Genomic DNA, 26,811 nt, shown 5'->3' with positions numbered 1-26,811 from the left:
GCGGACACTCGCGGTCTTCACCGATGCGGGAAGCATAGAGACCTTTAGTCGGGGCTTGGACCCATGCAGCCAGACTTCATCTGCTTTTGATATCTTCACGGTGCGTCTTGCAGCCGCTGTGATTGTGTGCGAGCAGCCCCACCTGTCCGAGTCAGTACTCGTTAAACACACCGCACGTGCAGCATGCATCATGTAGGTTCCGACTGGTAATTAGTAACATCGTTCCGATTATAACAGCAATAAAATGTCACATATATGTCACTCACAACGAGTATTAAAACATATTTATTTGGTGTATATTTTGCTGTTTGCTGCTGTACATATTTTGTTGCATGTTAAATCGTGGTTGCCGCTGGGGCAAGCAAAGGCCAAGAAATGGTTGCTCCAACCCCCTGCCAACACCCTCCACTTCCAATCCTCCACCTCCACCTCTGTGATCAATGTATTGCCTTCTTCCAACACAAGATCGATCAAATCTATGCACAACTCCAGCCGCTCCAAACCCCTCTCCATCTCCTCTATCTACACACCAAACCATCTGCTCCCCTGCCTTCAACCCCTCTCCATCTCCTCTATCTACACACCAAACCATCTGCTCCTCTGCCTCCCCCCTCCCTCATCATCACCTGCCTCCGTGAAATCAAGGAATGGATTTCAACCAACTTTCTCAAACTCAATAGCAATAAAACTGAACTCTTGGTTGTCACATCCAAATCCACCCTCCTGAAAACCAGTCAACTCATTCTCTCGGTCGACGGACTCTCTCCATCTGCCCCTCTTCAGAGGTGCGCAACCTGGGGGTCTTGCTTGACCCCTGACCCCTCCCTGACCCCTCCCTTGACACCTCTGCTGAAACTCTTATTCATGCCTTCATCACCTCACGACTGGACTACTGCTATGGAGTTCTGTACGGTGTCCCCACCAAGACTCTTGCACGGCTATAGGTTGAGGCCACGTCTCGTCATAGACGTGTCTGGGAACGCCCACAAAATGTTAAACGGCTGGTGCGCGAGTGGGGTAAAACCGCCCATATATCTCATGGGCTGACTCACCAAAAGACGGTGCTGCGGCTCTAAACTACAGGTTTGGGCGTTCTAGAGCAGAACACAAGACGTCTGTTCAGATGTGCGTTTACTGCGGTGGTTAAATCCCCGATCGTGTCTGCCTGGGCTGGGCTATCAGCTAAATTCTAACTTTGCTGTATGGATAGAACGGGGGAATTTACCCCACCCTGACCCCGCCCCCAGGCTAACCCAGCGTCTATTGTGGGCATTCCTAGAGCCTGTATGGGCGTTCCCAGACATGCGGACTGTCTCTATGGATCCTCACCCGCACTAAACGCTGGCAGCACATCACCCCACCCTGCAGCAACTTCACTGGCTCCCCATAAAACATTGCATCACCTTCAAGATCCTCCTCCTCCCTGTGCCGTCTGGCCCCCACATATCTGACGGACCTACTCCACCCATTACACCCCCTCAAGTGGACTCTGCTCCTCCGACACTGGACTTCTCTCCATCCCTCGCACTAAACGCTCCACCCTTGGTGACCGAGCCTTCTCTGCTGCTGCTCCCAAGCTCTGGAACTCCCTCGCACCCTTCATCTGTGGCTCTCTGACTCTATCTCCATTTTCAAAAACAGACTCAAAACGCACCTCTTCAGCCTCGCCTTTCCACAGCACGGCCAGGGCCCAGAGTTTAGCGCTATCCCTTAGTTGCTTTTAGCCCCTTTTATTTTTACTTTTCTCCTTTGCCTTTTTAGTACTTTTTAAATTGTACAGTGTCCTTGAGTCTGAGAAAGGCGCTTTTTCAAAATCCAATCTATTATTATTATTATTATTATTATTATTATTATTATTATTATTAATCCGGCTTCCCACCCGCAGACACGACCAATTGTGCGTGTATGGATGCCCAATCAAGCCCGAAGACACGGGGCTCGAACCTGTGACCCTCATGTTGGCAGGGAATCTATTGTTTTACAGCTGCTCCATTACATCAAATGGTACAATTCTAGATGTTTGTGCATCGTTTTCTACACATTTCCCTGTAATGTATAGCTTGAGATGTTTGGTGTCTTTAGAGACCTTGTGATGTGGCGGCTGTAGCTCAGGAGGTAGAGCGGGTCGTCCGCTAATCGCTTTGGATAAAAGAGGTCGGTGGTTCGATTCCCGGCTCCTCCAGTCTGCATGTCGAAGTGTCCTTGGGCAAGACACTGAACCCCAAATTGCTCCCGTTGATGTGCCAGCATCCTGCGTGGTAGCCTGCCGCCATCGGTGTGTGAATGGGTGAATGTACCTACTGACTGTAAAGCGCTTTGGATAAAAGCGCTATATAAATGCAGGCCATTTACCATTTTTTACCATGATGTGGATTAGAATTTCAAAGACATTTCTGTGGGTTTGAACAAAGCTCAGCTGTGAAGCATGTTTTTCAAAATGATGCATCCTCATGCAGGACCAGCAGGGGTGGAGCCTGAAGATAATCTGTGGCTGTAGACTGTCTCCTTGCGAACCCAAACTAGTGTGGATCTGAAAGTCAGTTCTGATGGCGAAATGGCCGCTATTAATCAGGCCTATAGAAGTCGTGCGGTCGTGCGTCCCCTGCCTGACCCATCGATCTGATCTGATGCCATCCGACTCCACTCCAGCCAATCTCGCTCCGTCCCTGTGTTTCCATCTGATGTGTGCGTGTACAGTAGAGTGCACTGAGTAGACAAAGGGCCGGCCAGCAGCACAAAAACAATCTTAGGGGCCCCTCCATTCATAATTCACTAGGTGGAGAGAGTCATGTAAGAGTATAGGTGGGAGAGAGAGAGCAAGCCAGGCGGGCTCTTTAATGGAGTAAACTGGTCCAGAGCGCGCGGTGGGGGAGAATGTTGCTTCTGTCAGGTAAAAACATCCGAACTTTTTTTTAACTAACATTGAAAGTTAACATGGTCTCCCAGGGCGTTGCGTTAGATTCATGAACCTCATGCCCCTAGGAACCTGTTAGCTAAAAAACACATTGTGCAACTTCCAAAGAACGGCAAGCATGTCGTGTCTTTGCTCCCGAAAAGCGGAATCGCTGTGTTGAGTTTGGGACAACTCAGAGTTGTTGTCACTTTCTCGACACAACATGTACTCTAAGAAGACAATTACTGACACCACGCATCATGCTTTGATGTTTTTAAATTGTGTTGACATTGATGCTCACTGGGAGGGAGAGAGAGCGAGGGAGGGGGAGAGTGAGAGAGACAGCGAGAGAGAGAGAGAGAGGGAGGGGGAGAGGGAGAGTGAGAGAGACAGAGAGAGAGAGAGAGAGCGAGAGAGAGAGAGAGGGAGAGAGAGAGAGAGGGAGAGAGAGAGAGAGGGGGAGATGGTCTGCCATTATCTAAAGTGTCCAGTGAAGTGTGTTGTGAGCCCAACCCCCCCCCCCCGCCCTTTCACTACATGTTGAGGTCCTGTCCACTTATGTGACATCTCTATGGGGAGCTACTGTACAGTATGTGTATAGAGACACTGCATGAAATAGGCCACGCCCATCACGGGGGAAATCGCTCCGTTCAGTCCCATTCACCAGCGTAATTTTCCTTGAATTAAACATAGTTAAAAGCTGTTGTGTGGTGGGGCTGCGCACACAACAAATGTAAAAAATCGCCAATTCAAGTTTTTTTGTACTCCCGAGCAAAACAAGGAAGCCATTGAGCATTCGCGAGAAGAAAATGTGAATTTAGCTGTCAAGGAAGTAAGTTGGAGTGTTCATCTTCCATATATACGATCTTTGTGTGCAACTACGTGACATACTAGGAGAACGCCAGCGCGTCTGATGCCATCTGTCTGATTTTACACCAGCGTTATTTTCATTAATTTAAACATGCCTAAAAGCTCATGTCATAGTATTTCACTTCAGGCCACTGTGTGGGATCTTTTATCCAGCGTTGTTTGGGCAATGAAAAGGGACACTGCTCCAGGCCAACTGAGTTCATTTTCTCGATGTACCTTTCCCTCTCCGTTGGAGGAAGTGTACTGAAATAATATTTTGACATTATCTAAAAAGAAAACTGTCCAAATCCCTGTAAAACCCCGCAAAACTATTTATATCTGATGAGAGTTCCTCCGTTCGCCCTGGTTAGCCGCGGTTTGTTTTGCTAGCTGCTGTCCTCAGGCAGTGCTTCCTTGTGTTTTCCCCCGTCTTGGGCGTGGCTTCTGAATGATGATGCGTTTTGCAGTGTCTCTATGGCACAGGGTTTCTGTTTTAGCCCTGGAGTGGATCTCCTAGGGACATCTGCACAACATCTGTCGCAAGCTTGTGCGTTTACGCATTAGAGTGGGTCACCACAGATAGGAACAGCTTGGTCCTGACAGATTAGCTGGTAGGACACTGAAGGAGTGTAGGGAAGAAGCTTTGTTTTGTTTATAGTCATTTGTTTAATATTTCCCTTGATACATCGTGTGCTCGATCGCAGAGCCTGGAAATCCTCAATTCAAGTGCATGTGACGAAAACATCAAAACCACCACAGGCCCTAAACGATTACCGCCCAGTAGCCTTAACATCTATTGCAGCAAAGAGTCTTGAGAGAATAATCATGTTCTCAGTGAGGTGCAAACTGAATTTGACCAACTGCAATTTGAATACACCACGGGGAGGAGCACAGAAGATGCTCTTCTGTATGTACTACATCATCTTGATCAACCAAAACGTTATGCCCGCGCCATGTTTATGGACTTTTCGTCCGCATTTAATCAGAGGTGGGAAGTACTCAAGTAAAAGTACCTAAGTAGGCTATATGTACTAAGTATTTCTATAATGCTATACTTTTACTCTTACTTGAGTAATTTGAATACGTAATGGATATTCTACTTGAGTATTGTTAAATGTACACTGAGTAAATGAGTAAATTTAGATTTTTGTTTTGCACACCGCACTATGAAAACAGCACATAGGATTGGGACTGCATCTGAACGAGCTGTTCAGTATGAAAGACGAGACAGACAAAGACAGGGACAGCTTAGGTAACACGTAACGTGATAGATGTGTGAAATGTATTGGGGCTACACATAATTAAAATATATATAAATTTTTTAAGTTATGACAAATTAGAGCCTAGATCAGGCCCCAAAAAACAAGCCCGACCCGACCTGATCCCGTTCTGTCTGAGCCCAGCCCAGCCCGAGCAACGCTCAACCGAAGCTCTACCTTCGCTGAACCCACAAGTTTCATTTAGGCGTCCTTGTTAACAGGCAAAGCCGTTAATACCACCCGCGCGCGTGCCACGCTGATGCCTTGCCGAAGCCACGCTCACACCACGCTGAAGCGATCGTTCAGGATTGACGCCGATTTTCCAAGCGTGACGCGCGGCTGGTGTGAACCTCGCTCAAGCCACGCTGAAGCCGCGCTGAAGCGATCGTTCAGGATTCAGCCCTATTTTCCAAGCTTGAAGCTGCCAGGCATGAAGTCAATGGAAGTTGTGGGCAAGGTCAAGGCGCACCGAGCGAGTCGCAGAGGAAAAGAGAGTGCTTCTTGTGTGCCCGGTTAAGCGTGAGCTCAGCTTCAGCATAGATTTAGCGTGGCTTTGCCGTATGGTTGGCATATGGTGTGCACAAAGGCTAAGGTTACAATGTACACATAACATTCTGATTATAAATAATACCCCAATTATAAAAAAAAAGAAAGGGCCTTATATCTGACCACGAGCCCGGCCCGGGTCCGAGGAGTAGAGGGAAAATTCTGGCTCCACGGGTCAGGTTCTGTAACCAACGCAAATGTACTTTTACTCAAGTACTTTTACTTTTAAATAGGCTGCTTTTTTACTCTTACTTGAGTAATTTCCTGGACTACTCTTACTTGTACTTGAGTTAATTCTCACTAAAGTAACAATACTTGTACAATACTTGTACAATCTGCAGGGTGAATCCTCAGTCCAGTAGAGAGCAGCGTCACTGCTTAGGCTCCACCTCTACCTGAGAGAGTTCAGTCTCCAGGGTGGATCCTCCAGTCCAGCAGAGAGCAGCGTCACTGCTTAGGCTCCACCTCTACCTGAGAGAGTTCAGTCTGCAGGGTGGATCCTCAGTCCAGCAGAGAGCAGCGTCACTGCTTAGGCTCCACCTCTACCTGAGAGAGTTCAGTCTCCAGGGTGGATCCTCCAGTCCAGCAGAGAGCAGCGTCACTGCTTAGGCTCCACCTCTACCTGAGAGAGTTCAGTCTCCAGGGTGGATCCTCCAGTCCAGCAGAGAGCAGCGTCACTGCTTAGGCTCCACCTCTACCTGAGAGAGTTCAGTCTCCAGGGTGGATCCTCAGTCCAGCAGAGAGCAGCGTCACTGCTTAGGCTCCACCTCTACCTGAGAGAGTTCAGTCTCCAGGGTGGATCCTCCAGTCCAGCAGAGAGCAGCGTCACTGCTTAGGCTCCACCTCTACCTGAGAGAGTTCAGTCTCCAGGGTGGATCCTCCAGTCCAGCAGAGAGCAGCGTCACTGCTTAGGCTCCACCTCTACCTGAGAGAGTTCAGTCTGCAGGGTGGATCCTCAGTCCAGCAGAGAGCAGCGTCACTGCTTAGGCTCCACCTCTACCTGAGAGAGTTCAGTCTCCAGGGTGGATCCTCCAGTCCAGCAGAGGGCAAATTCACTCCTGAGGCTCCTGGATGATGGTAGCCTACTGAAGCTCAGGTCCAGCTCTCTCAGATGGGAGGGGTTGGAGCTCAGAGCTGAGGCCAGAGAAACACAGCTTCAACCTGACAGCCTGCATGGACGCACGTGCACATGCACACACACACACACACACACACACACACACACACACACACACACACACACACACACAGGCACATTCTCTCTCTCTGCTTACAAAAGGCTGTTCCCTGCAGAGCTTCCTGTGCTACAGAAATCATGGCTCCTCTGTGTTTTAGTGCTCCAAGTCCAGCCATGCAGATAATGTAGGAAATAACTCCGGAAAACACACACACACACACACCCACACACACACACACACACACACACACACACACACACACACACACACACACACACACACACACACACACACACACACACACACACACACACACACACGGCGAGAGAGAGAGTGACACACACCAGTGAGTTTCCTAACATGGTGTTTTAAAGGACACGGCCGGTGGGACAGTGAGTGAGCGAGAATCGATGAGAGGCTGGAACTCCCTCTGTGTGTGTAACACTGAGAGGTGCATGCACTCTGCAGGTGGATCTGTGTGTGTGTGTGTGTGTGTGTGTGTGTGTGTGTGTGTGTGTGTGTGTGTGTGTGTGTGTGTGTGTGTGTGTGTGTGCATGCATTTGTGTACGTGTTTGTTTGTGGACGCTCTGACCAGCTTTGTGCAGCACAATGTTTTGCGTGAAATACCCAGTGGCAATGTGGAGTTCGCCCCCTATACCTATACTGCTCCAGTGTTATGCTGCCTTCAATTGGAGTCATGTTTACGTTTAAGTGGACATTTTCTGAAACCTCCGGGTTCACCACACACGACTTGGCGTAACTTTCCCGACACATCACAAAGCAACTTCAACCTCCCCCAAACCCCTCCACTCTCTGTCCCCACAAACCCCTCCACTCTCTGTCCCCACAAACCCCTCCACTCTCTGTCCCCACAAACCCCTCCACTCTCTGTCCCCACAAACCCCTCCACTCTCTGTCCCCACAAACCCCTCCACTCTCTGTCCCCACAAACCCCTCCACTCTCTGTCCCCACAAACCCCTCCACTATCTGTCCCCACAAACCCCTCCACTCTCTGTCCCCACAAACCCCTCCAGTATCTGCCCCCCCAAACCCCTCCAGTATCTGTCCCCCCAAACCCCTCCACTCTCTGTCCCCCCCAAACCCCTCCACTATCTGTCCCCCCAAACCCCTCCACTATCTGTCCCCCCAAACCCCTCCACTATCTGTCCCCCCAAACCCCTCCACTCTCTGTCCCCCCAAACCCCTCCAGTATCTGTCCACATTTCACCAACTACTCATTCTCCTGCCATTCTCCTCTCTCTCTCCTGTGTTTCACCGGCCTCGCTCTCCCCTCCTCTTCCACCCCAGGAGGATGTTTCCTGCTGGCCATGCTGCTTTTTACGTGCCATTGGATTTGCCATGTTACAGTTCTGTCTGCCGCCTCCTGCATCATTTAACAGAATCTCCCACAGTGCCAGCGCAGAGAGGTAGAGAGGTAGAGGGGGAGGCAGGGGGGGCTGTGGGGTAAGAGCATGTTCTTTCTCTTTGGACCGAGCACTCACTCACTGCTAGTAGTTTAGCTTCAGCATTTTGTTCTTAAAGCCCCATAGAGACACTGCGTAACGCGTCATCATTCAGAAGCCACGCCCAAGACGGGGGAAAACGGAAACCCCCCCTCCAATCCTGGCGTTCTCCTATGTCACGTGCATGGTTGCGTGTTGCACAAAAAGATCGTATATACGGAAGATGAACACTCCAACTTACTTCTTGACAGCTAGATCCACATTTTTCTTCTCGTCAATTCTCAATGCCTTCCTTGTTTTGCTCAGGAGTACAAAAAAACTAACTGGCAATTTTTTACATTTGTTGTCTGCGCAGCCCCACCACACAACAGCTTTTAGCTATGTTTAATTCAAGGAAAATGACGCTGGTGTGTGGAAATGAACAGAGCTTTTCCCCCGTGATGGGCGTGGCCTATTTCATGCAGTGTCTCTATTCAGCAAGTTTCACTATTGTCGGGAAGAAGGAGGAGAGGACGAGGCAGAGGAATTCTTAGAGATATTTTGCCAGAATCCCAGGTGTTGCTGCAGGAGCTGCAGGATAGACGAGCAGCTGAAGTGCAGGTTAGTTATGCAGGCATAAGCAACATGGCACACATGCAGTACTTTATCCTGGATGAGGGTGTCTTGCGTCTGGCCCGTGCAGCATGGAATGACATCTTCAACACTTGATGATGACCAGGAATCAGGAGCAGAGCAGCGACAAAACAGGCATGCTGCATACAGACAGTTTGTGCTGTGGCAGTATGGGCCGGCTGGGTGCAGGAAGTAGAGTAGTGATCCCAAGCTGCTGCGTATGGAACATAAGGGACACATTTCCTGACCCAAGGGGACGCTGCACTGGCTTCAGGCCGCGCCGCATCATGTCAAACAGTTCATGTGGGATCCTGTCATTGTAAATAGTTTGGTTCCATTCTCTAATATTGTGTGACGTAAACAGATTTTCATTTTGCAATGTTGCAGTGCTAATTTTTTTCCTAATAACAATATACTTTGTTATGGCTCTCAAATAATTTACAAATTAGAGCAGATTCAACTTTGTAATTATAGAGTCCAACCATTGTACAAAGGTCAATGTACTTGGATATACACAGTATGATATGAGCTGTGATATACAATACGAATAGCAGTACTGTAACAGAACAAACAGTATGAAATCTAAACACTGGGAAATGTATACTAAACAGCTTCAGGTATAAAATAATGTACGCAACATAGATCAGGTAAAACGTATCTTTATTTGACAATCTAACTAAAACTAAGAAAATGTAAAGCAGTATAGACAGTGGTCGTAATTGGATACAAATATACAAAAATCTGAAAAAACTTGGTGTGTTGTACAGTAAGCATCATAAACTGGGTTTGCTGACCTTCTTCAACATCAAAATATATGATTTTCAAGGCCCAAAGCACCGAATTCAGGTAGACAACCCGGCATAACTTTGAGGCATATGGATCTAGGTGAATTACTGTTATAACACATATTTTTTTAAATGAAAACTAGAAGCAGCTCACAGACTATTATTTGGTTATGGGGTCACTTCAGGAATTTTCCTCTCCCCGTGCAACCTGTGCCCTGGAAAGTTCAGATGTGGGTTAGCTGCCATTACGTTCAGCAACAGCTGTGCAGGGAGCCAGGAGGGACTATTTTAAGAACTTTATGGTTTATGAATAACAGCCATTTAAATTGGAGTTGTCTATTACTTTCATATTGTGGTGTAATGAGCAGACAGAGTCACCTTTGTGCGTGTCCTAAAATGTTTAGCAACTAGGCATCTGACGTGCTCGATTCCTATTGAAACAGAGAGAACAGAGAACAGAGTCCACATTGCCAAATTTAAGTTATCGAAGATAGCATAATCACAATTATGACAGCATATTTATGTTCAGCCAACCGTCCTGTAGATGCCGCTTAGTATGAATCCCATAAAAAGCACCACACAAAGAAGAAGAAAGTAGAGTAGATAACATACTGTAAGTAGCCTTAGAGTTAATAAAATGCCTGGTAGCTGTTGTTACTGGGTTGACTACTATGTCACATTGCTTATGGCCACACTTAAAGGGCACTTTAGGGCCATGTGCGGAAGGTTGTTTTTGAGTGAGGTTGTAGAGTAAAGTAAAGCAGGGGGGTCACAGAGTGTGTGTGTGTGTGTGTGTGTGTGTGTGTGTGTGTGTGTGTGTGTGTGTGTGTGTGCGTACGTGCGCACACACACACACACACACACGCATGAATGGGAGAGGAAGAAAGGATGCTTATATTCCTTCTGCCTTGCTAGCTTCTCCCTGGAAGTCTCCTCTCTCCTCGCCGCCTGTTTTAATCTGACTAAATAGGATAACCTGCTCTTCATAAAAAATGGATGCCACTTCATTCGGCGGGACCCACCGGCGGGGCCCCACGGGGGCCGCGGCGTCCAGCCGAGCGTGTGGCGGGGCCGGCGACTATACCGGGGGCCAACCAAAAATCACTGGCCGTAATTAATTAACCACCCCACCAGCCCACCACCACCAAACACCCACCACACCCACCAATTAAATTTGGTTAAAAAGCATGGGAAGAGGAGAGGGTGGGGGGGGGGGGGTGCAAAGAGAGGAGAAAACAGGGCGAGAGAGAGAGAGAAAGGTTGATGACGATGGGCGAGCGAGCCAACAAGAAGAAGAAGAAGAGGGAGATCGCAAGAGGGGAGAGAAAGAGAGAGAGAGAACTGTGTGTGTGTGTGTGGGGGGGGGGGGTGTTGGTGCTTGGTAGGCAATACGAGCGGCTTTTTAGCCAATCACGTGGGAGAGTTTGTCAAGCAGGAGATTGCAGTGTGAAATATTAATGGGGCCCAGACGGAGCAAGCAGGGACACTCGGCCCTCAATATTTGATGAGGCGGGCCCCGGCCCAGACGCTGCTGGGGCCGCCCGCCCCTTTAACGCTACACGCATCAGCCGCCCTGCCTGCCTTTAATGCAGCCAGCGGTGGGGGGTGAGGGGGGGTGTAAAGAGTGGGTGAGAGAGAGGTGGGGGGAGGGGAGGGGGGGGGTGGTCTCGGGGCAGAATAGCCCCCCCTCACATGCAGAGGAGGAAGAGTTGAAAGTGGGAGAGAGAGAGATGGTGAAGGTGGTCATCTCAAGGTAGAGCTTCTCCCTCAAAGCCTGCTGTCAGATCCAGCAGAGGAGTAAACGGTTGTGTTTTTGTGTGTGGAGAAAGTGCTGCCTGGAGCGCTTTTTGGGAGGAGAAATAAAAAGCAGATAATGATAACGTCACCTGCCCCGTTAGCTTAGCAGCTGCTATAGCTCAGTAACCGGCTGGTTCGTTCTTAGCAGACAATACCATAAGCAATACAATACATGTCCAGCATGGGCATATATGGGTGGGATGGGTGGGACTTTTCTGAGGAGCTAAAATTGTCCCCACCACTTTTTGGGTGGGCCCGAAAATCCGCGACTGATATTACTGTCTTTCGGAGGCTGTGGCGGGCTAATTTTTAAAGCTAGCATGGTGCTTCTTATACCATATCGAACTAGAAGACTTAAGGAATCGATTGGTTCCAACCATGTCAACCTACCATGTCGGCAAGGGGGCTAAATAACGCTCCAAATTTAGGCAAAAAATAAAGTTTTTATTATTTTGAGAATGTATTTTATATTTAGAACGTAAATTGTCTCTAATATAATAATATAATATAATACATTTTAATCGCATGTAATTTCACAAATATTTATTTTTGGCCCACGGCGTGCATGTGTGGTTCTGATATTCTGAATAGGCTATATAAGCTACAGTACAGTATAAATAAAGTTGGACATTGATTTCCCTGTTGTGCTGCTGTGCTTGGTCATTAAATAAATGGAGAGAGTCCTGCAAAGTTATATCGGTGGGGTGCAGCACATTTCGGAAACAGCCACCTTTTTGCGCCTTGCAGCTGGGGGTGAACGCCACGGCAGAGTGAGTTTTGGCGAACTTGCCGTGGAAAATCTTCCAAATTATGGCTCAAGTCTTCAGCCTTAAAACCACACCACTGCAATTTTGGCGTTTCTGTTTTTCTTACTTGAACTGAAAGTTAAATGAGTTCGTTTTTCCTTGTAAATATATATATATATATTATATATAAATATATACAAAAAAAAAATATATATATATATATATGCTGTTGTCATCCCTCAGCCTTGTAAATACATATATCATCGCTGTCCTATGACAACCACTTATCTCCAAAACGCCAACTTTTCAGGAAATGAAAAAAAAATGCTGTGCTCTTAAAATACTGAACACCACGTTGTCATATTTGACACGTCTTCATTATAGACAATTTCTCGCTGAATGTGTCATTACATTATAAATATCTTAACCTGAATAAGCTCAAATGATGTTACAGGATTATCACACCGAGTCTGGGGCACTTTCTGCCGGTCAGGCAGTAGTACCTGCCTTCTAGAGCGCGAGCACGAGCCGCTGTGTTCCAAGCAGCGGGGACGCGCGGACGGAGCTCTTCACTCTCCCAAGCCGGAGAGAGTGGCTCTATGGAGCCAGAACAGTCTCATATAGAATGAACTCTCGCAGGGTTTTTCACAAATGCACATGCTTTGTTTCACAGTTGTATTTCGGACTCACTAATGCACACGATCTGTTTTACAAATGCACCTTCTCTGGTTCACAAATACAATTTTTATGCAAACTTGTAATATAAATTCGGAAATGCACACGCTCTGCTTCACAAATATTATTTTGAGGCACACTTGTAATATAAATTCACAGATCATGCGAATTTGCTGAATGTGCATTTACAAACTGCTTCTCATTTGTGAACCTCTTGCTACATTTGTGAGAGAAATCGGTGTGGTGAATTTTGAGACCCCCCCGACGTCGCAGGTCAACGAACGTCACCATTGGCTGATAAAGCTGTCAATCAAATGTATGATTCTGATTGACAGGTTCATCAGCCAATCAGGTGTGTTTGCTTTCAGCCAATCATATGGCTCCTTACATTTTCTCCACACTTTTAAACCAATCGCAGAGCTACTGTTATGTGCACATGCACAGTGTTCGAACAAGACGCGCATATCTGGTGTAACATAATAATAACAACGTGTAATATATATTGTGGATCCCAGGGGGCTTATGAGAAATGGAGTATAATGGTGACAGTTGCTGTAGGCTTAACAGTAAGGTTACATCGATACAATTAATTAGCATCGGCCAAGACTTAGCAGGCCTAGTCTGAATAAGCGTTTGTTATTGACAGTGAAACGTTTAAAAATGGTGGGGAAATATGTGTGTCTGAACCATCAGTCAGCCAGTTTGGCTTTCTGGAGGCTATAGATCGTATTCGATCAGCATCATCACGGTCATATTGTATACAGTATTTGTTTTATATACTGCGGCTAGCTTCTTATCAGCGCTGCTCTCAGGCTGTCACTAGTTGAGAGCTGCAGCGCTATGTCAACAACATGGCCGCAGCGACCGTGATGACGCCGATCGAATACTATCTAGTGTCATATTTTTAGACCCCGCGTTACAGTTATTACAGTCAACACCAGGTTTTCCCTGGCTTTGATGTCTGTATTATGTGCATTGAGACGATTTCCATTTGATGTGATCTCTTTCATGTAATGAACTCCTCTCCTCTTCTCTCCTCTTCCAACATGTTAGGATGACGTCATCATTCCTACTTTGATGTCGTCATTCCTACTATGATGTCATCGATCTCTGATGATGTCACAAACGGTAGTGATGTCATAGCACAGGTGATGTCATGTTCGGATCTATAAAGGCCCGTTCCGGCAGGCTCTCGCCAGTGATTCATAAACTAAACTAAGATCACGTCAATCTCTGCAACCGTTCCCAACCTCGAACAGTGCAGACTCAGCTATCAAGCTCCACAACACCCCAGCTTCTCAAGACTTACCAAGTTTGCCGTGGCCCTCAACTATCCGCAAATAGATCCACATGTCTTCCGATGCCGATCCTGACACAACATGCCATCAGAGTGCTAGTCCACTGCCCACTGCCTGAAATGTGACCTGCTGCCTGATCCCCTGGAGAAAGCAAACGAGTGTCTTGAAGGTTGTGAAGTTGAGCCCCACAAACACAAACGTCATCAGTTGAAGCTTTCCACAGGCTTCACTTGCTCACAAAAATGTGCCTTTTAATTCTTGCCATAGAGACACTGCGTAACGCGTCATCATTCAGAAACCACGCCCAAGACGGGGGAAAAACACAAACTCCTGTCCAATCCTGGCGTTCTCCTATGTCACGTGCATGGTTGCGTGTTGCACCAAAAGATCGTATATACGGAAGATGAACACTCCAACTTACTTCTTGACAGCTAGATCCACATTTTTCTTCTCGCCAATTCTCAATGGCTTCCTTGTTTTGCTCAGGAGTACAAAAAAACTTTAACTGGCGATTTTTTACATTTGTTTTCTGCGCAGCCCCACCACACAACAGCTTTTAGCTATGTTTAATTCAAGGAAAATGATGCTGGTGTGTGGAAATGAACGGAGCTCTTCCCCCGTGATGGGCGTGGCCTATTACATGCAATGTCTCTATGTGCCTTTTTAACCTTGTTACAATAAAGTAACTGCGTTTTGTATCAGTCAGTCATTATTGTGGTTACTTGTTGGCATACAATTGAACTGACATTGATGTATAATGAAAAAGATAAGAACACAAACATTTATTTTACTCACATTTACATTACATTACATCATTTGGCAGAAACTTACATTATCACATTTTGTCAACAGTAGAGACATCAACTATGCAACACAATCTATGACAGCTACAACTTTTGAAGGAATAGAGTGGTATTTTTTGAGAGAGAGAGAGAGAGAGAGAGATAGAGAGATGTTAGTTCAAGAAGGGCCCAGGTGGAGCCTGAAGAAGCGTGTTTTTAGTCTTTGTCGAAAGATGGGCGGTGATTCGGCCGTCCTGACCGAAGGGGGGAGCTCGTTCCACCATTGTGGTGCCAGGGACGAGAAGAGTCGCGGTCGGGATGAGCGACTTTTGAGCCCACGCAGCAGAGGAGGGGCGAGGCCAGAGGTGTAGTGCAATCTGGAGAAGTGGGGGAGCACACCTGAGCGCCCCCCACACCCACCGGGGGGGGGGGGGGGGGGAAGCCTGGATCAGTTGAACCCCGGTGGATGCTCTGTGTGAATGTGTTAAAAGTCTAGACTGTAGCGGTGCGGAGAAGGGGTGGGGGGGGGTTTGGACATTGACCCTTGGCAGGACGCGAGGCCCCTGACAGCCCGTTGAGCTCTCCCCTCCTGACCCCTGACCCCTCCCCCCCCCAGAGCCCTCTCCTCCCTCCTCCTCACTCCTCAATAATTGATGTGAGGGAAGGGGACGTCCCACCTTGGGAACAACTCACCTGCACACACACACACACACAGGCACACACACACACACGCGTGCGTGCATGTGTGCTCCCACAGCTTCACACCTTTCCCCTTCGTGCTTCTGACACACTCATACACTCCTGCACGACACGTTCACACACACGCGCGCTTATTGATTTTGTTAGCTGAGCCGATGCTGTCGACACACACACACACACACACACACACACAGGCTGAGTGTGTGAGAGATCACTCCATCACTCAACACTGCCGTGCAGCAAGTTCCTCCTCTTACAGCCTCTGGCTGGGGAAGGCTGGCCTGACTCCTGACTGTCCCCCTCTCTTCACATTCAGTTTTAGACCGACCCTCCATTTTCTCCCCAATTGTACCTGGCCAATTCCCCCTGCTGTCCTGGCTGTTACTCCACCCCCTCTGCCGATCTGAAGAGAGTTGTAGACTAACACATGCCTCCTCCGATACATGTGCAGTCGCCAGATGCTTCTTTTCACCTGACAGCGAGTAGTTTCACCGGCAGGACATAGTGGGAGGATCATGCCATTTGTCATTCATGCACAAATGACTTGTCCACAACTGAACTAAAAATCAACTCTAACTGTCAAACTAAATGAATGCCTGTTGGCAGTGTTCCTTTAACAACTTTGGTTATGTTGAGCCAAGTAAAAGGTTAGGTTTATGGTTTGGGTTGAAATGCAGACTTGGAACCCGCTGGGAAGCTTGAACATGGCCCTTCGCCTACTAGGCCGTGGGCCGAGAACGCGTATCTGCTTTAGCTCTTGAAAGCAATGATCCTCATCGAGGGATGACCCAGCCCTCTTAAGTTGCGAAGCTTTGGGGCCAAATTTTAACCCCTAACATGGTAGAACCCAGTAGAAACACGACAGAAAGGAACCCCTCACTAAAACATGCAATATCCTGGTCGCTGAAGTGGTGCCTCCTGGTGGTCGTTCGGGGCGCCTGTTCGGCGGGAGGGGAACTGGTTGGAATAGCGTGATCCTCCCACGTGCTATGTCCTACCGGTGAAGCTTCCCTCAGTGGCCTTGTGGTTTGAGTGTCCGCCCTGAGACTGGGAGGTTGTGAGTTCGATCCCCGGCCGAGTCATACCAAAGACTATAAAAATGGGACCCATTTGCCTCCCTGCTTGGCACTCAGCATCAAAGGGTTGGAATTGGGGGGTTAGATCACCATGTGATTCCCGAGCGCGGCGCACGCTGCCGCTCACCGCTCCCCCAGGGGATGGGTCAAATGCGGAGAACTAATTTCGCACACTCAGGTGTGTGACAATCGTTGTGACTTTACTTTACCTTTACCTGTCAGGTGCGGCTGGCTACTGCCCATGTCTCAGAGGAAGCATGGAGCCAGTTTTGGCTCTCCCCAGTGCTATATATACAGTATATATATATAATGTATATATATATATATATAGCACAAATGGAGGATGAAAATGGGATAAAAAAAACTGGGAAAAAAAGAAAAAGAAACAACAGAAAGGCTTTCAGGTTAAATTCCAGAGGGAACCTCAGACGTAGGGATGTCAGGTGGGCGTGTCTTCAGTCATTAATTGGACTGCTCTGTAGCGTGTCAATGGGAATACGAATGGAATATTAAAGCAACTCATGTCAACACGTTAACCAAAATAGTCGGATTATCGCAATCCATGTCAGTGGCCTGCATGGGCGTAAGATGTCAAATGTACATTTTGGGGACGAACGTCTCACAATGAAATCCCTCAAATGTGCGGATCTCCACCTTGAAGTTGATCTCACAGGCAAAGTTGTGCCTCAGGTGTTGAACGAGCCAATATGCTCCCATTCAATACATCTCCTACAATCTGGAAACGAGCGCAATGGCGAGTGACTGTGTGTGTGTGTGTGTGTGTGTGTGTAGTGTGTGTGTGTAGTGTGTGTGTGTGTGTGTTTGTGTGTGTGTAGGCACAGGAGATGGGGACAGACTTTTAGGACAGGTGGAGTGTGAAATTGGAATGTTTTCCCATCCCAGCCTGTGTGTGTCACTGACCTTGTCTCAGTGCTTCGCTCCAAACGACCTCCAGTCACAACTCAAATATGTATTCAAATTGTTGAATATGCTAATGACAGATCAAGGTCAGAGAGGAGACAAAGAAAGAGTCCTCACTCCACTGTCAACATGTCTCATGTATTCAAGATTCAAGATTTTTATTGTCACTCCGTAGTACAAGTATCACGTGTGAAATTCTTGTGCTGTAGGCTCCGTTACAACATAGTGCAAATAACAGTATAACAGTGCAAGAACAGGGCATAGATGCAGTAAAAGAGAAACAACAAGCAATAACATTAAACTTTTCCTTTTCTTTTCTAGCATAGACACCTTAAAACATAATTAAACATTCTGTTTGCACAGTTGCAAATAACATAGGCATAATTAGCATGTGTAATGGTAGCAGCTACTACATGATTGTTTATTTGTGTGTGTTAAGGAGTCTCGTGGCCTGCGGGAAGAAACTGTCCCTCAGGCGATTTGTTCGTGCTTTTGGGACCCTGCATCTCCTCCCTGAGGGTAACAGGGAGAACAGGCTGTTGTGGGGATGGTTTGTGTCCTTGATGATCTTCAGGGACCTCCTGAGGCACCGCTGATTACACAGTTCCTGCAGTTCTGGTAGCTCACATCCTGTTACGTGCTGGGCCGCGCGCCTCACTCTTCTTAGCGCCCTGCGAGCGACTGGACATGTTCTGTCTCACTTTATCAGGCGCCCGTTTCCCCTTCCTCTGCTCTGTATTGGACTGGACAACACATTCAGATATAATGCAAGGATGATGGAGCAGATTGAGCAGGGCAGAGGTGGACCTCTTTGCAAGCAAAGAAAATGTGCAATGTCCTCTTTGTCCTCTCCCTGAACACACGAGATAACCCCCCTCTAGGGGTAGACGCGTTCTCCCATCAGCCCTGGCCCAGGTGCCTCCTGTATGTCTTCCCTCCTGTCCCCCTGATTTCACATCTCCTCGCAAGGGTTCAGGAGGAGGGCTATCCTTGATGCTGGTAGCACCAGAATGCACAAATGCGTCATGGTTCCCAATTATGATCCGGGTTAGGACAGACAGACCGTGGTGACTCCCCCATGGCGTATACGGATGCTCTGTCACAACTGGACAGAGCCATCCTCCAGCCCCCCGGTACTGTCTCAGCGCCTGTGGGCCTGGCCGCTGATAGGGAACGTTTGACAAGGCTATAGGCCTGTCACCAAACGTGGTACGCACCATTCAGAACGCCAGAGCCCCTTCCACTACCACGGTTTACGCAGCAAAATGGGCTGCATTTCAAGCCTGGTGCGCGGGGGAATCGCTGGCAGATAGAAACCTGCAGGCTGCGGAAGCTATATTAAAGGTTATGCAGCAGCAATTTCCTCGTGCCACGAAGGTTTTGGTGAAAGAACCGTTTTCTCCCATAACCTTCTTTGAGAGGTTTGAGACGCAGCAGGCCTGTCGTGCGCTCACTGGCTCAGTGGGACTTGCCCTTGGTACTGCGCGCCCTCGGAGAGCCTCCTTTTGAGCCTTCAGATCCCTCATCTTCAGCCATGGACAGCTGCATGTTGCCAACTCCAGGACATGTGATCCAGCATCCCTGAAATATGCCATCAAGGAGCAGCCAGGGCGAGGCTGCGTACGCGAGCTGCAGGGCCAGCTGGGCGAGCTGCAGGGCGGGTGAGGTCGCGTAGCGGGCGAGCCTAGGAATCGAACGCGCATAGCGCTAGTATGCATAAAATTGGGGATGTCGAGATCTCATCAAAATCACTCGAGTACCGTAATTCTGAGGTCAGTGAATGATGTCATCAGTGATGATGTCTTGGTATCTTGCTCCATTGTGACATCATCCATGATGTCATAAATCCCTCTAATCATGCGTTGTGGTTATCATCAGTCATGTCATGAAAACAAATAGTGACATCATTTGTGATGCCATAACCCATTGTGACATCATCAGTGATGTCATAAATGTCCTCCCCTGCTCATGGTATAAATTGGTTCAGTAAGCTTCACTTCTTTGTTTTTAACCACAACTCGAAAGATGCTACTTGTTGGCGTTTGCCTTCTGTTTCTTGCTGCGTTGAGCTCTGAGGTGTCGGCCAGCGGTCTGGTCAACGAGGAGGTGAAGAGAACAGTGGACCTGACCACCCATCTGGCCAAGATCACTGCAGAGATCCTGCTGTCCAACCTGGGAGACTCTGCAGTACACAGCTTCACATTAGCAGTAGAGCCTGACCTGGCCCTGCACCTCGGATACATCGGAGCCTCTGTGAAGGACGGCGAAGAGGAGGAGGCCACTCTTGAACTCAAGCAGACAACAATTCGGGGACAAAGTGGGGTGTTTTACAATGTGCAGCTGCCCTCCGGTCTGGCAGGGGGCGCTAAGCTCAGGGTGAGGGTGGAGACCGTACTGCGCCACGTCCTGAAGCCCTCCCCCACACACATCACCCAGGCTCAGCGCCAGCTGGTGTTCTTTCAGGGCAACCACTACCTGTATTCCCCTTACCCCACCCGCAGCCAGACCACCCGCGTCCACCTGGCCTCCAAGCTTGCGACCTACACCAAGCTGGGTAACCCCAGCATGAGCGACGAGACCATCGAGTACGGACCCTTCCGTGACGTCGCCCCGTTCACTGAGGATATAATGATGATTTTTTATGAAAACAACACCCCCTTCCTCACCATCAGTAGCATCACCCGCACCATCGAGGTGTCTCACTGGGGCAACATTGCTGTGGAGGAGACTATTGACCTGAGGCACACGGGGGCCATCCTGAAAGGGGGGTTCTCACGTCACGATTACCAGCTGCGGGCCGACAGCGGCCGCTCCTCTGTCAAATTCTTCAAGACTATCCTCCCTGCCTCTGCCCAAGACGTCTACTACCGGGATGAGATCGGCAACATCTCCTCCTCCCATCTGCAGATTCTCGAGGATTCGGTGGAGGTGGAGGTTTGGCCTCGCTTCCCCCTGTTCGGAGGATGGAAGACCCACTACACCATTGGCTACAACCTGCCCAGCTCCGAGTACCTCTACACGCTCGGTGACCAGTATGCACTGAAGATGAGGCTGGTCGACCATGTGTACGACAACCAGGTCATCGATTCTCTCACTGTGAAACTCATCCTGCCAGAGGGAGCCGGAAACATCCACGTGAACGCACCTTACCCGATTGAGCGCATGCCAGACCAGCTCCACTATACGTACCTGGATACTGTCGGCCGCCCAATGCTGGTTGCCACCAAGAATAACCTGGTGGAGCAGCACATTCAGGATGTTGTGGTTCATTATACCTTCGATAAGATCTGGATACTGCAGGAGCCTCTGTTGGTTGTAGGTGCCTTCTGCCTCCTCTTTTTGACCGTCATAATCTGCGTGCGCCTGGACTTCACCATCACTGAGGACCCGGATGAAGGTGGCCTCCATCACGGAGCAGGTGATCACTCAGATCAACAAGCGGTCGGGTCTGTACCTCCACATGGACGAGGTGATGAACCGCTAGAAGCGGTCCCGCATCACCGAGGCACTCAGCAGCGGCCACACGACGCTGGAGGCCGACCACCGCGCTCTCACCAACATCAGCTCTCCACAGGCCAGCAGCCTCAAGGCCAACGGCTCTGACCTGGCTGGTGCTACTACTCCTGCCTGGTGGCGGGATGAGGTGAAGATGGAGGCAAGAAGATGTTGGCCGCCAAGAGACAGGAGCTTGTGTTAGCCACATCGACAATCTGATGGACACCCTATAAATAAATAAATAAATAGAGAAAATTGATGAGCAGGTTTAAAATCACTGTTAAAAAGAAAGTGTAGAAACAGGTCAGATTAAATTATTTTACGAGATGTGCTGTGGCAGGTTCTACCCAATTTGATTATTTAATGCCTAATACCCATTTTGAGTTTTTATTGTCAATGTAACCCCGTTATTGCTAACAGGCCTATAGTTTTTAGTGCATTTAAACAGAATTATTTGTCATGCTCACCATTTGCTGGTGATAATCTGTGTACCCACCTCCTGCATGGACCACAAGGAAGCTCTTAATAAACAGTGTAGATATCATTCGTTTCTCTAAACTGTAACAACGTTTATGCAACAAAGTTCAACCAAACCGTGTGTGTGTGTGTGTGTGTGTGTGTGTGTGTGTGTGTGTGTGTGTGTGCAGACAGTCTGTGTCATAACAGACAGAAGGACGGACACACATAGTCACTTATAGAAACGACTGCACCGCTTTTAAGAATGGCATGTTTTTTTTTGCAAAGGAACATGCTTAATTGTTTCTTTATTTGTGTGTGTGTGTGTGTGTGTGTGTGTGTGTCTGTATGTATGTATGTGGGTGTGTGTGTGTGTGGGGGTGCATATTTGTCCTCTGCATGTGGTTAAGAGTAGTACTGCACGGATATTAACTGTTAAGAAGTGGGTCTGAGTGTGTCTCGATGCAACTGTGTCCGACAGGATTTTCACCGGTCACACCTATACTTTTCAGAGCGGCACACCCACCTGTGCAGGTGAGGTCGCAAAGCCCATTGAGAGCGTGCGGCTGCGTGGGTTGGAAGATGGGAATAACAGCTAGGCCAGACGCAAATGCTATTTGCCCCGCCTTCTGTGCCGGTGTATGATAGGGCCCCCTGTGTCTTGTTTTATATCAACTAGAAGTGTTGCACGCTTAAGCTGTGTTCACACCGAGATATGTATTTTTCTCTCTGTCGCTCGATTCAACCCTTTGGAATCGCTCTGTCGCTGTGTTTAAATCGCTCGCCAACAGGCACAATAATTGACGGACATCTGGGGGCTATAACGTTACGCAATGTCATGATATTTGTCCACTACGAGCCACCGTAGTTGTTTACAAGATAAGCCTATCAGCGTGCGCCCCTTGCGAGCTCTATACCGGTAGTACAGACTAGGGATGTTCATTTTGAAAATTTTCCAAAATCGATAATCGGTGAGAATTAACGATCAATTATCGATTATCGATTTTATTAATACTTAGAAAATTTTCAATATTTTCAATTTTTTTTTTTTTTTTTTTTTTTTTTTTTTAACAAAATTAATGCCTATGGCAGAAAATACGAAAGACAACGTGTTCTCCTCAATGAACTCTTTATTTCAATGTGTCTCCTCTCCAACACTGCTGTCCCCGGCGCATGCCGGTGTGAATTTCTCATGTTTAAAACAGTTTTGTTGGCACAAAGGCCCGTGCCCAGCCAGAAAACTAGAGACTATATGAAGCTCCACCTCACGTTAGTCGGCTGTGCAATGGAGTGGGGCGAGGAGGAACGAATTCCACCCAAACCTAGTCCAAAAAAAAAAAAAAAAAAAAAAATTTTTTTTTTTTTTTAATAATTAAAAAATCGATCCAAATGCCACAGGATCGATTCCAATCCTTAACGATCGATTATCGATTTTCGATAATTGATGAACATCCCTAGTACAGACTTCACTTCATGTCAGCTGTCAGCCTGTCAATGCGGTTTGTTGCCACACAATAAACCAGCGGTTTGTTCCAAGCCAGTGTGATCCTTGACTCACTCTCACACGGCCGCCAATCAGCGTTGAACAGCGAGCGACTGATGCCAGCGTAATTTCGCTCGAGTTGGGATATTTCATCTCAGGCGACGAGCGAATTTTCTCCCTATCGCTCTGTCTCTGTCGCTCGGACGCCCAGAGATTTTTCTCCCGGGCGAATATACGCTCAATCGCTCGTTTGCATTGACTTTGTATGTAAACTCGATGCCAGTGAAAAACTTGAATAGGTCGGTGTGAACGCAGCTTTATGCGTACACAATGAGTGCGTTTACATGGACTTGAGTATCCCGGTTATGAGGCTTATCCTGGTTTTGATCATATTCGGGATAAGGCGTTTACATGGAAGAGAGAGAAAGCAGGTTACTCATATCCCTGTATACAAGTAGTAGTATCCTGGTTACTGATCACTGCATGCTATTTGCGCAGGCGCCTGTGATCGTTACAATACAAACCGGGGTCATTATTATTATTATTATTTGCTTATATTGGGTGCGTGTGACGTGACGTCATTCACCTTTTTTGGGCAAAGACGTGGGATTCCCTTGGATTCCCTCTTCATGGTGGAGTGTCCCTGTTTGCACGCAGCGCGCGGCTTTGGCTTTAATTTGAGTCACAACACCTTCGTCCTGTAGTCTGTATACTACAGACTTGAATAGGGCAGCATTTTGATGCTTTCTCCTATCTAAGCTGCCAAGCATTTAATTCTTTCATCACCGAAATACAAAACTCGGCAAAACTCTTTCCTCATCGCTTCAGAAGTGAGACTTTTAAGTCGAATTGCACTGACATTTGCGCCTGAGTATTTCCAGGTAAAACGATTAGGTATGTGCGGGACCTACAGCAGCGAGGTTAGAGAGGAAAATGCGGAGTCTGACGGCGGTCTGATGAGGAAGTAGCCTAATCGTGCGGCACTTCTATACTTTCTATACTGGACGAAATTCTGATAGTGAAACGGGTCATTTTGCGCAAGCTGTGTTGTGTACGGTAGCCCCTCGCGTTGGAGGGTGTTCACGGTGTATTTCGCGTTGTTTGGTCATGAAATGGAGGGGGGGGGGGAATGCCTGCAAGTCTGCTGCCTTTTGGAGATGAACTGAACTGAAGCCGCGCCTGCGCAGGAAGTCTGCTGCGGTCAGAAAGCAGGATAAGGTGTATACATGCAGCAGTATCCCGGGTTCTTTCGGGGGACTCCACCTCGCATAACCGGCTTTCTCAAAACCGGGATAAGGGCTTATCCAGCTTTCTGAAACCGGGATATGATGTTTACATGCGCAAACACAAAAACGGGATACTCCAAAACCCCGACAGTAACCGGGATACTCAAGTCCATGTAAACGCAGTCAATGTGACATCATCAGTGATGTCAGATGCATTAAGATTTGTTCTGCTCTGTTGAGATGCCTCACTGGCACATTTCCTCACCCTGTAAAAGTGAAGTGATTTTGAACTTGCCGGTTCATAAAGTATTTACAGCACCAACTGGCCTGCAGCCTGTGAGGTCACTCACTCCTCAGCCTCCGACACCATTAGCCTTCTTTTAGCAACGCGCCGCCGTACATTACATTACATGACGTCTTTTAGCAGACACCTTTATCCGTCTGACACAGATGATGTCATTGCCTGTGATGTCATCGGCACAGTCATGAGGGGGCGTCGTCATGGCAGCAGTGAAGATTCGCAAGCAGCCGCTATGAATATTTCAAGTTGGCCCACGTTTGTTTGTCCTGGTTTTTATGTGATTTTTTCACCTTTTCAGAAACTGTGAAAAACAGCCTTGATGTTGTTTTTTTGTATAATTTTTGTATTGATTTTTTTTTTACATAACAAAGGAAGAAAAACATAAGAACCACCAACATCTACAAAAAAACACAAAATATGAAATACATACACATAACAAATTCACTCAGAACATAACCTTCCTCCACGCAGGCAATCTGTCAATCAGCCCCAAAACCCATTTTCTATCCTAACAAGAGAGTTATAATAATAGCCCCCACCCCCACACATACAGTTGTTAAAGGTGAAATTAGATATAGGCCAAAACTGCATTTTGAACCAGGCTGTAGACATGCTTAATCCTGTTACAAAGTGGAGCATTTTAACATGGGAGTGAACAGGAACGACTCTCTTTTGGGTCCAGCCTCAAGTGGTCATCGAAGGAACTACAGCTTTCAGTATCACTTGTGCGCCTTCCTCTTGCAAACCCTGAACTAGCCCACTGACTTCAACTGACATGATTTTTTAAAAGTTTCTTCACAACATACCTCCGCCAACCTTTCTACAAGTTTTGTGGTGTTATGTGAATCCATTTGGACACCTGCCCCTTTTTGTGATTGAACACACCCATTACCACACTCCCTTTTGGCCAGTGGCTGTGGAAAGTTAATCAGTGTTCTAAGTTGGCACATGACGCTTTTCTAAGATTTGTGCAAATCCGTTCATAACTTTTATCCTGCGGACAGACAGACAGACAGACAGACAGACAGACAGACAGACAGACAGACAGACAGACAGACAGACAGACAGACAGACAGATAGATAGACGGACGGATGGACGGGGACAGACAGACAGACAGACGGACGGGGGCAAAGCCATGACCTCCCAGCCAACCCTGATGGAGGAGGTAACTGCTGCTTCTACTGCTACTACCAATAACATCAGGCAGCAGAATATCAGTGTAGAAGTTTTCTGTAAAGTTAGCCTACGTGTTTTTTTACACAACAAAATAGCTGATAAAGCACTAAAGCTAACTGTTTTAAATATATCAAGCACGCTAACCGTTTTAAGGCAACAAACACGTCAATATGAGTGTATCTGATGAGTCACACAGCAAGGGATGTGAAGAGTCATGGATTGGAACAGACTGGGAGAGAGAGAGATGAACCAGCAGATACTCTCCCTCCATGGCTATAATGATTACACTATTTCATGAGATTTTGTCGCTCTGACCCAAACATGCGGATGTTTGTATTGTTAGATAATAAATAGTCTAAAATACCAACCATCTGTAGTTAGAGAGATACCAGTGAAAGTGGCTCCGCCCGTTGGATCAAGTTTTCTTGGGCTGAAGCTCGTCTGCTGCACACATGGCTCAAGGTCTCCAAGCATCTGGAACTGGAAGGAACTCTGCCTGGACCGTTGAGCTGGTCCTATACTTATAGCTGTCCCAGTCCGGGTATGTGACATCACTGGTGATGTCATAACTCATCTCATTCCCTGCTGATGACGTCACACATCTCATTGTGACGTCATCGGAGATGATGACATCCTCATTGTGATGGCGTCGTCATCAGAGAAGTGCCGTCCAGGAGCCCAGCCGGACCCAGAGGCCCGTATATGCCTTGAATGTCCGCCGACGGGTCATGGTTGACGTGGAGCATTTGTAACAGACATGTAAGCCGAAGCAACTTCATATAGTTGAAAGAGTCTCGAGACCACGTGGGGATGAGATAAAGATAGATAGATAGATAGATAGATAGATAGATAGATAGATAGATAGATAGATACATAGATAGATAGATAGATAGATAGATAGATAGATAGAGTACTTAATTAATCCCCGTAGGGCAATTCTGGCGTTACAGCAGCAGTAGCATCAATGACAGCAACAGATCAGCAAACTAATTAAACAATAAAAAGTTTCACAAATTCCCGTAGGTAAGGTGCAGAGCAAAAACAGCAGTATCAACATATTGCTAGAAAGAAGCAATAAACAATAGCCTACAAT

At 47.6% G+C, this 26,811-nt stretch overlaps 1 pseudogene across 1 annotated transcript; it reads left to right on the top strand.

Annotated features, from left to right (window-relative positions):
* The first annotated feature begins 19,605 nt into the window (after nucleotides 1-19,605).
* On the top strand, nucleotides 19,606-21,277 carry LOC310798697 (dolichyl-diphosphooligosaccharide--protein glycosyltransferase subunit 1 pseudogene; annotated as a pseudogene). The gene has a single exon. The product of its transcript is annotated as a dolichyl-diphosphooligosaccharide--protein glycosyltransferase subunit 1 pseudogene (transcript).
* Nucleotides 21,278-26,811: the final 5,534 nt, after the last annotated feature.

Source organism: Poromitra crassiceps (genome assembly GCF_964638095.1).
Source record: "Poromitra crassiceps genome assembly, chromosome: 26".
Taxonomy (NCBI): Eukaryota; Metazoa; Chordata; class Actinopteri; order Beryciformes; family Melamphaidae; genus Poromitra; species Poromitra crassiceps.
This window is presented reverse-complemented; position numbering and strand designations above follow the sequence as displayed.